The sequence below is a fragment of the Tachyglossus aculeatus genome, chromosome 25 (assembly GCF_015852505.1).
Source record: "Tachyglossus aculeatus isolate mTacAcu1 chromosome 25, mTacAcu1.pri, whole genome shotgun sequence".
In the NCBI taxonomy this organism is placed as follows: Eukaryota; Metazoa; Chordata; class Mammalia; order Monotremata; family Tachyglossidae; genus Tachyglossus; species Tachyglossus aculeatus.
In genome coordinates this window covers 20,447,380-20,459,003 of record NC_052090.1, presented here as the reverse complement: position 1 = coordinate 20,459,003, position 11,624 = coordinate 20,447,380, and positions in this window count along the sequence as shown.

Below are 11,624 nucleotides of genomic sequence, written 5' to 3'. Positions count from 1 at the left end.
AAATTATAGTAAGAATAATAAGAATAATTATGGTATTTGTTAAGCACTGGTCTAAGCGCTGGGGTAGATAAAATTAATCAGTTTGGACACAGCCCCTGTCCCATGTGAGGCTCACACTCTTAATCCTCATTTTACAGATGAGGTAACTGAAGCCCAGAGAAGTTAAGTGACTTGCCCAAGGTCACTCAGCAGACATGTGAGCCGGTATTAGAACCCAGGTCCTTCTGATTCCCAGGCCCATGGCCTATCCATTAAGCCATGCTGCTTCAGGGAAATCTTGGATATTTATCACAGTTTTACACTGAGGAGAAACTAAGTTGTGGGTAGATTAAGTAACTGGAAGTCTCTCTAGCTGTCCATAGTGACAGAAGGAGGGGATTGACTTTTTCTTTTCTTGTCTTTCAGAATTTAGGGTGGTCTCACTTTGAACTTGAACATAAAATTTTTGAAAAGGTCAGTACTTAAGATTACTCTGTATGTCGCTTCAGTGTAACAGATGAGTCAATGCCTTTGTGTTGCTTTTCTTTGGATCATCCATTAATGCTACAAAGCTTTAAACGCTTTTATTCCACACTGATGAGGAGTTGTCACATTGAGAATTGCAACTAGGAAGTAAGAATGTTCAAAATCAGTAATAGAGAAGCTGTGTGTCCTTAATGGAAAGCGCATGCTATTGGGGATCAGAACCTGGGTTCTAATCCAAGCTCCATTACTTGTCTGCTATGTAACCTTGGGCAAATAACCTCACTTCTTTTTGTCTCAGTTACCTCATATGTAAAATGGGAATTAAATCCTTCCCCCTCCAATTTAGACTTTGAGTCCCATGTGAGACAGGGACTGTGTTCAACCGGCTCATTTTGTATCTACTTCAATGTTTAGAACAGTACTTAGCACACAGTAAATGCTTTTTTAAAAAAAATAATAATTTATTCAATGCCAGACAGAGCTTGATTTTTCACTCACCTGCTCTGTACTTCATAAATGTCAGTTGTGAAAATGTTGCTGTCATCGTTCAAGTTACGAATTATTTAGTTCAGAGGTCTTTAGGCTAAATTTGTCCCATTACATACTAGTCAGGTGACAGATATGGCTGCCAACTATTACAAGTTGATACTATATACTGTATAACTTTTTCTCTCAGGTGTAAGCCATAGCTTTTTAGTATCCACACATCAATATACATTGGTAGTAAAAAGAAGTAGCAAACAAATAGTGCTAGTCCTGTGCAAAGTATTAGACATTCAATAAATATTATTCATTTATTGATCCTAAGAATGAAAAGCTTGGTATAGTTTAATATTGAGAAACAGTGTAGTCCGATAATAATAATAATGACTGTGTGTTTGTTAAGCGCTTACTATGTGCAAAGCACCGTACTTGGGGTAGATACAAGATAACAAGGCCACACATGGAATTCACAGTCTTAATAGGAGGAAGAACCGGTATTGAATCTCCATTTTGCAGATGAGGGAACAGAAGCATGGTGAACTTCTCTGTACCCCGGTTCCCTCATCTGTAAAAATGGGAATTAAGACTGTGAGCCTCATGTGGGACATGGACTTTGCCCAATGTGATTAGCCTGTATCTACCCCAGCGCTTAGTACAGTGTCTGGCACATAATAAGTGCTTAACAAATACCATAAAAAAGAACACTGATAACAGAGAAGTTACGTGATTGACCCAAGGCACATAACAGACAAGTGACGGAGATAGGATTAGAACATATGTCTTCTGATTCCCAGGCACAGGCTCTTTCTGAGAGACCAGGCTGCTATCCAGTGGCAAGAGCACCAGCCTTGGAGTCAGGGGACCTGGGTTCTAATCCTAACTCTGCCACTTGCCTGCTTTGTGACCTTGGGCAAATTACTTAGCTTCTCTGAGCTTCAGTTTCATCATCCGTGAAATGTGGATTAAATACCCACTCTCCCTCCCACATATTCTTTGAGCCCCAGGTGGGACAGAGACTATGTCAAGCCTGATTGTCTTGTACCTGATTGTCTTGTACCTACCTGGGCCTCAGTGCAGGGTTTAGTAAGTACTTAACTGATATTTTTATAATAATAATAATTATTATTATTATTGTTATTACTATTACTATCTCCCCTTCTAGGCTGTAAGCTCTCTGTGGGCAGAGGATGTGTCTGTTTATTGTATTGTATTCTCCCAAATACAGTGCTCTGCACACAGTCATCATTAGTACTCTGCTGCACTTTGTTGGCTTTATCTGCCTGCTGTTGAGTTGAAAATTTGCATGGCCTCAGTTGACAAATAAAAAAAAAAAAGCCAGAATCTTGGAGAGGACTAAGATATCTCAATGTTGTGTCCCAGTGAAAATTTTCAACCTTCTTTACTGATGATAGGAATGATATTTACATCTTCAAAATCTTAGGGTGGTATTACCATTCGGAAAGCTAAGCTAGACACTCTCATTTCCATATTTCATTATTTTGGCAGTCACTTTACTGTATTTCTTAATTCGCGTCCTGGCATGACTTTCTTAAGGGTGGCACCTGTTAGGGTCCTACATCTTGAAGGGGGAACAAGAAAGAGGCAATTCCAGAATCCATAAATGATGCAAGCTGGCAGCAAATACAGCAGAACAGAGCAAGAGAGAGATGTAATTGTATGTGGCTTATTTAATGAAATAAACTTATTGTTTGTAGTTAAATAAAGCAGGCAGAGCAACAGGCCTGCTGTTGTCTCATGCTCTTTTAACTGTTCTGCATTTATTGACTCATGTCTGCTTGCCTGTACCCCCATTCAATTGTAAACTTTTTTGCGGACAGATTCCAGTTACCAAAATGTTAGGTATTTCCCAAAGGTCTTTTTAAGTGCTCTGTAGACAGCAGACCCTGAGAAATACTGCTGAGGAAGAAGGGGAAAAACCATTTCCACCTTTCAGCAGGGTGTTTGAGCCCGTTCACCCTTGTGGCTTCAGTGTAGAAATCTTGGGTTCGATGTCAGACTTCATAACCCTAGATCTGTTTGATCTTCCACATCCCACCTCTGATACTATTTTGAACTACAAGCTCATTGCCAGTTCCAAAGGCTCCCTGTTATCTGGGTCATGAGGAGCTCCAGAGTATTTAGCCACATGGCTTCTCTGAAGGCCTCAACTCTACAAACTCATTTATGCCCCCTTTCTTCAAATAGTGAAGGCAATGGTGCTGTTAGAGGGAGTAGATTGAGAAAATATGAAAATATCGTTCTCTTCACATTAAGGGTGACCTCTTGATTTTATTCCTTGGGGGAGTTTTCAGAAATTGGGTAGTTTTTCAGGGGAACTCTGGTGATCCTAGTGTATAGATAGACACACACACACACACATGCTGCAATAATAGCCTCATGAATTTACCAGTTCAATCATATATTCAACACTTACTGCCTGCAAAGCACTGTAGTAAGTGCTCGGGATAGTGCAATATATCAGCGGTGTTAGACATACAGTGAGCTTACAGCCTTGAGGGGGAGACAGACATTAGTATGAATAAATAAATTAAATTAAGGGTATGTACATAAGTGCTGTGGGGCTGAGGGAGGGGTGAATAAAGGTGCAAAGCTTAGTGTATGGGTGATGCAGAAGGGAGTGGGAGAAGAGGAAACTAGGACTTTGTTGGGAAAAACCTCTTGGAGGAGATGTGCTTTTAATAAGGCTTTGAAGGTGGAGAGAGTGAAGTTTCTGTTTGATGTGGAAGTGGATGGGCAGCTTTTGGAGGCTCTTGAGTGGAGAGAAACAGACTGGATGCATTTCTTGAAAAATGATCTGGGCAGCAGACTGATGTATGGACTGGAATGGGAAGAGACAGGAGTCAGGGAAGTTCAGTGAGGAGGCAGATGCAGTAGTCAAGGTGGGATAGGATAAGTGCTTGGATCAGTGTGGTAGCGGTTTGGATGGAGAGGAAAAGGTGGATTTTAGCAATGTCGTGAAGGTAATAATAATAATAATATGATGGCATTTGTTAAGCGCTTACTATGTGCAAAGCACTGTTCTAAATGCTAGGGGGTCACAAGGTGATCAGGTTGTCCCACGGGGGGTTCACAGTCTTAATCCCCATTTTACAGATGAGGCAACTGAGCCTCAGAGAAGTTAAGTGGCTTCTAAGGTCACACAGCAGATATGTGGCGGAGCCAGGATTAGAACCCATGACCTTTGACTCCCAAGCCCGGGCTCTTTCCACTGAGCCATGCTGCTTCTCGAAAAGGTAGAACAGACAGGATTTGGTGACATTGAATATATGGGTGGAATGAGAGATATGTTGAGGACAATGCCAAGGTTATGGGCTTGTGAAATAGGGAGAATAGCTGATTGTGATGGGAAAGCCAGGTGGAGAACAGAGTTTGGATGGGAAGATAAGGGGTTCACTTTTGGACATGTCTGAACTTAACCCCTTCCTTTCTGCCTTCCCCAACCACGCCTCCTGAAAGAGTGTGACCTTTAGAAGTCCTACATTGACTCTCATGAAGGTCACTCCTCTGAGCCCTGAACCCAACAGTTCAGGGGAGCTGTGGCTCCTGCTGCTGTATTTTCTGACTACGGTCTCACACCGAGAACGTATGCACTGTTACATGAGTGTGCCCGCAAGTTTGCTGTGGGCAGGGAATGTGTCTCTTTATAGTTGTATTGCCTTCTCTCAAACAGTATAGTGCTCTTCTCAGTATAGTGCTCAATAAATATGATTGAGTGAATGAATTAATGAGTGGATCCATGTGTGGGTAGTGGTGTGTTCTTCTTGTGTGAGAAGGGTAGTAGGACATCCAGGATTTATTTCTAATCTTTTTTGTAGAGAAGTTATTCATAGTTATTAAAGCATATGTATTTGAAAAAAACCAGTTGAACAGGAAAGAAGCCACCTCCATTTAGAGCTCCCCAAGTTAAAGCTGGTTTGTGACATCAAAGGGGAACTGTTTAATTGACATCTTTAGACCCCAGAGACAAATTCAAAGGGCAAGGCTGAATAAACTCACGATCAGAGTGAGGCCTTGGACATTTGCAAGGTTGGCTTGTGTTTCAAGAGCCAATATTGAGCAAACATCAGCTTATGAATGCATGGTTGAGAAATCCAATACAGCTACCATCCCTCTTTGGTTTGCTTTCCTAAGAAATGTTTTTCTCTTATGTTCAGATCAGAATTTGGTTTGCAAAAATGATTTTACCTCCCTAAGGAAAGTAGTCAAAACTTAACTGATGGTCTACATTTTCTGAAATACTTTGTCAGAGACCCCATCGGGTGTCATTATCATCCATAGTGTTTCCAAGAAGTAGCTGCCTTGTCAGAGCCCTGTATGAGGGGGGATTTATTTATGTCTGAGAGCCATAAGTGCCAAAACAATGCCTATTCCTCGATCATGAGCTAAGTAAAATCTCTTAAAAACCAGAACCAATTAATCCAAACTGGTAGAAACAGTGACAGATAAGTCCAACAGGAACTCCGCTTCCCCAGACAAAGTTATGTTTCCTGAGCCCATGTCCCCACAGAGTCTCAGGGTTGAGGGGAACCACCTGTTGAGTTTCCCATCAGCCTCGAGGACAATCAATCAGTGGTATTTATTGAGTGTTTCCTGTGTGCTGAGCACTGTACTAAGCACTTGGGAAAGTACAGTAAAATGGAATTGATAGATGTGATCCCTATCCACGAGTCTACAGGGGAAGACAAACTTCAGTTTTCTTTAAGGGAATCAAGTTTATAAACATTTGGGAAAGGAGAACATCTTTTTTGGGGTGGGAGAATCTATTTTGGGACCAAATCTGTGTACCTCTCAGATAAGATTAATATTTTTAGAGCCATCATCCTCTAGTCTCACTTCTGAACCTGTCAGATCACCAGTATCAGCCCAAAAACCTGACGGACAGAATCACCCCAAGCCGTTCTACTTTTCACGCCCTCCCATTGAAATAGGAAGTTACCTAGAACTGAGGACTAATAGGAAGTTACTGAGACCATCCTATTGAGATGGTCTTCAATCAGGAGAGGATCTCTAATATCAGAGAAATAGTGATAGTCCCTATAGAGATAGCTAATGGAGATGTTCTGTGATGGATGGAAATGATTACTAAAGGGACAGAGATTGTTGACTTTCTAATTAGGCACAAAACAAGGCATTATTATTATTAATAATAACATAATTAGGTCTGCCACTTACCTGCTGTGTGACCTAGGGCAAGTCACTTAACCTCTCTGTGCCTCAGTTACCTCATCAATACCTGTTCTCTCTCCTCATGAGCCCCATGTGGGACCTGATGATCTTATATCTCCCCCAGTGCTTAGTACAGTGCTAAGCAACTTGGCTCAGTGGAAAGAGCACGGGCTTTGGAGTCAGAGTTCATGGGTTCAAATCCCGGCTCTGCCAATTGTCAGCTGTGTGACTTTGGGCAAGTCACTTAACTTCTCTGTGCCTCAGTTACCTCATCTGTAAAATGGGGATTGAGACTGTGAGCCCCCGTGGCACAACCTGATCACCGTGTAACCTCCTGAGCGCTTAGGACAGTGCTTTGCACATAGTAAGTGCTTAATAAATGCCATTATTATTATTATTATTATTACAGTGCTTGGTACATGGTAAACACTTAACAAACACTTAACACAGTCTTTTAGACTGTGAGCCCGCTGTTGGGTAGGGACTGTCTCTATGTGTTGCAAATTTGTACTTCCCAAGCACTTAGTACAGTGCTCTGCACACAGTAAGCGCTCAATAAATATGATTGATTGATTGATTGATTGATTGATTAACAAATATCACAATTATTGTTATAATTATTACAAAGGAAGGGAAGAAAAAAGTTCTGTAATTGGTGGGAGGAAATAGTTGTCTTCTGCTTTAGGCCTCCAAAGGAGGAACAGTTATTTTCTCTTTTTTATGGTATTTCTTAAGTGCTTACGTAAGTGCTTACTTAAGTGCTTATAGTGTCAGGCACTATACCAAGCACTGGAGTAGCTTCAAGCTAATCAGGTTGGACACAGTCCATGCCCCCCATGGAGCTCACAGTCTTAATCCCCAATTCTCCCCCTCATCCCCCTCTCCATCCCCCCCATCTTACCTCCTTCCGTTCCCCACAGCACCTGTATATATGTATATATGTTTGTACATATTTATTACTCTATTTATTTATTTATTTATTTTGTTTGTACATATCTATTCTATTTATTTTATTTTGTTAGTATGTTTGTTTTTGTTCTCTGCCTCCCCCTTTTAGACTGTGAGCCCACTGTAGGGTAGGGACTGTCTCTATATGTTGCCAATTTGTACTACCCAAGCGCTTAGTACAGTGCTCTGCACATAGTAAGCGCTCAATAAATACGATTGACGATGCTGAATTTACAGATGAGGTAATTGAGGTACAGAAAAGTTAAGGGACTTGCCCAAAGTCACACTGCACAGAAGTGGCGGAGTCAGGATTAGAACCCATATCCTTCTGACTCCCAGGCCCATGCTGTTCCACTAGGTCATGCTGCTTTTCGTAGCGGTGATTGAAGCAGCTAACCAATCCACTACTTGCGGTTTGTCAGTGTTGCTTGATCAATCAATCGTATTTATTGAGCGCTTACTATGTGCAGAGCACTGTACTAAGCGCTTAGCACTGTACTAAGCGCTTAGCACTGTACTAAGCACTTAGCACTGTACTAAGCTTGAGCTAGCTTCCCTCACTTTCACACGCCAGGGCTCAACTCAGTTTGGATATCAATCAATCAGTAGTATGTATTGAGCACTTACTGTGGGCAGAACACTGTACTAACCACTTGGGATAGCCCAATACAGTACTGCTGACAGATACGAACCCTACGCTCAAGTTAACCACATTAACACCAGAAAAGCCGAGTGCTCCTTCAGGGTCCTGTTTCATACAGGTGCCCAACTGGCTTAAGCTTCTGACCTCCCCGACACAATTGAAAGGAATGTGAGTTCCTGCTAAACAATATCAAGTTTTGTTAGGCAGGGAGGTGATTTCAGTTCAGGTTCAGGTTCGACTGTAATTCTGGGAAAGCCACCAGCAGCTTGTTCAGACCAATTTCAGGTAAGATTCCCACTGAGCCCCAGTCTTATGATCTGAGAATTGAAGGGCGGCCCAGGCGGAAAGGAGAAGGTAGGGCTTCCTGAAAACTTGTGGGGAGTGGCTAAATGCCAGGAACCAGAAGAATGAACATTTGATAAAGAGGAGCAGTAACCAGAGCTACTCACGGTAATCAACCAATAGTATTTACTAAGCGCCTACTATGTGCTGAACACTATACTAAGCAGGGAGCAACAGGGAACGTGTCAACCAACTCTGTTAATATGTACTCTCCCAAGTCCTTAATACAGTGTTCTGCCCTCCGTCCAAACTGCTACCACGTTAATCCAATCTTTCATCCTATCCAGCCTTGATTACAGAATCAGCCTCCTTGCTGAACTCCCAGCCTCCTGTCTCTCCTTATTCATTCATTCATTCAATCGTATTTATTGAGCGCTTACTGTGTGCAGAGCACTGTACTAAGCGCTTGGGAAGTACAAGTTGGCAACATATAGAGACGGTCCCTACCCAACAGCGGGCTCACAGTCTAGAAGGGGGAGACAGGCAACAAAACAAAACATATTAAAAAAATAAAATAGAATAGTAAATATGTACAAGTAAAATAGGGTAATAAATCTGCACAAACATATATACAGGTGCTGTGGGGAGGGGAAGGAGGTAGGGCGGGGTGGGGGATGAGGAGGGGGAGAGGAAGGAGGAGGCTCAGTCTGGGAAGGCCTCCTCGCTCCAGTCCATCCTTCACTCTGCTGCCCGGATCATTTTTCTACAAAAATGTTCAGGACATGTTTCCCCACTCTTCAAGAAACTCCAGTGGTTGCCCATCCACCTTCACATCAGACAAAAGCTCTTCACCATCGGCTTTAAGGCACCTTGCCCCCTCCTACCTCACCTCGCTGCTCTCTTACTATATCTCTGCCACTCTTTTGCTCCTCTAATGTTATCCTTCTCACTAAACCTCTATCTTGTCGATCTCTAGCTCATGTCCTGCCTCTGGTCTGGAAGGCCCTCCCTCCTCAAACCCGACAGACAATGACTCTCCCCTCCGTCAAAGCCTTACTGAGGGCATATCTCCTCCGAGAGGCCTTTCCTGACTAATCAATCAATCAATCAATCAATCAATCAATCAATCGTATTTATTGAGCGCTTACTATGTGCAGAGCACTGTACTAAGCGCTTGGGAAGTACAAATTGGCAACATATAGAGACAGTCCCTACCCAACAGTGGGCTCACAGTCTAAAAGGGGGAGACAGAGAACAAAACCAAACATACTAACAAAATAAAATAAATAGAATAGATATGTACAAGTAAAATAAATGAATAAATAAATAGAGTAATAAATAAGTACAAACATATATACATATATACAGGTGCTGTGGGGAAGGGAAGGAGGTAAGATGTGGGGGATGGAGGGGGGGATGAGTGGGAGAGGAAGGAAGGGGCTCAGTCTGGGAAGGACTAATCCCTCCTTACCTTTTCTCCCACGCCCTGTGTTGCCCTGATTTGCTTCCTTTATAAATCCCCCCTCCCGGCCCAACAGCACTTATGTACATATCTGTAATTTATGTATTTCTATTAACATCTGCCTCCCCCTCTAGACTTTAAGCTCAATGTGGACAGGGAATGTGTCTGTTTATCATTACACTCTCCCAAGTGCTTAGTACAATGCTCTGCACACAGTAAGTGCTCTAATACTATTGACCGACCACTCTGCACACAGTAAGCACTCAATAAATATGATTGAGCAAATGACTATCCCAAGAAAGGGACACTTCTAGACTGTAAGCTCATTGTGGGCAGGGAAAGTGTCTACTGACTCTGTTGTTCTGTCCTCTCCCAAGCCCTTATTACAGTAGTCTGCTCAAAGTAAGCGCTCAATAAATACCATTGTTCTCCCTCTAGACTGTGAGCTCAACGTGAGCAGGAAATGTGTCATGTTATATTGTCCTCTCTCAAGTGCTTAGTACAGTGCTTTGCACAAAGTGCTCAAAAAATAGGATTAATAAAAATAATGATAATACTAATGAATGCCATTTATCCCCCCCCCAAACTGTGAGCTCGTTATGGGCAAGGAATGTGCCTATGTTACATTGTCCTCTCTCAAGTGCTTAGTACAGTGCTTTGCACAAAGTGCTCAAAAAATACGATTAATAAAAATAATGATAATACTAATGAATACCATTTATCCCCCCCCCCAAAACTGTGAGCTTGTTATGGGCAAGGAATGTGCTTATGTTACATTGTCCTCTCTCAAGTGCTTAGTACAGTGCTTTACACACAGTAAGTGCTCAATAAATATGATTAATAAAAATAATGATAATAATAATGCGTATCATTTATTCCCCCCCCCCAAACTGTGAGCTCGTTATGGGCAAGAAATGTGTCTGATGTTATAATGTCCTCTCTCAAGTGCTTAGTACAGTGCTTTGCACACAGTAAGTGCTCAATAAATATGATTAATAAAAATAATGATAATAATGAATACCACTTATCACCCCCTTTAAACTGTGAGCTCGTTATGGGCAAGGAATGTGTTGAATGTTATATTGTCCTTGCCCAAGTGCTTAGTACAGTGCTTTGCACACAGTAAGTGCTCAATAAATAGGATTAATAATAATAATAATAATAATAATAATAATAATAATAATAATAATGATGGCCCATACACTGCCCCAGAACCCGGAAGATATTTGGGTGGGTGCAGGTGCTTACAGCCTGTGGATTCTAATCCCAACTCTGTCACTTGTCTGCTGTGTGACCTTAGGCAAGTTACTTCACTTCTCTGGGCCTCAGTTACCTCATCTGTAAAATGGGGATTGAGACTACAGGCCCTAAGTGGGACAGGGACCGTGTCCAACCCGGTTTGCTTGTATCCACCCTGGCATTTAGTACATTCATTCATTCATTCATTCAATAGCATTTATTGGAAAGAACAATTCAGCAACGAAGAGAGACAATCTCTGTCCACAATGGGCTCACAGTCTAGAAGGGGGGAGATGGCCTTCAAAACAGTGCCTAGTGCCTAGTAAACACTTCAGAAATACCACAATTATTATTCTTATTATTCCAGCCGGGCGACCAGAGCTCGGCGCAACCCTTCCACCAGTCCACCTGCCCACACAGGCATTGTGTGCAGGGGTGGGGATGAGCTGGCAGGTGCGGGGAGGGCCTGGACTATGGCTGGGCTCTCCCTAGGGTGACCCAAGCCAAGGGAAACCAAACAGTGGCCCAGGGGCGCGGGGCACGTTGTGCAATGTGTAGAGGTCGCCCGGCCAGTGCCTCCGGGCCAGGGCCACAGGGACAGGGGACAGGCAACAGTGGCAAGGACCAGGAGGAGGGGGAGGGCCGTCAGGAGGACTTGGAGGAGGAGGAGGAGGAGGAGGAGGACTTGGAGGAGGACTTGGAGGAGGAGGAGGACGAGGACTGGCAGGAGGGGGAGAAAGACCCGCAGGAAGAGGAGAAGGACTTGAAGGAGGAGGAGAAAGACCCGCAGGAGGAGGAGGAGGAGGAGGATCTGCAGGAGGAGGTAGAGGACAAGGACCAGCAGGAGGGGAGGAGGACCTGCAGGAGGAGGAGGATCAGCAGGAGGGGAGGAGGACCTGCAGGAGGAGGAGGATC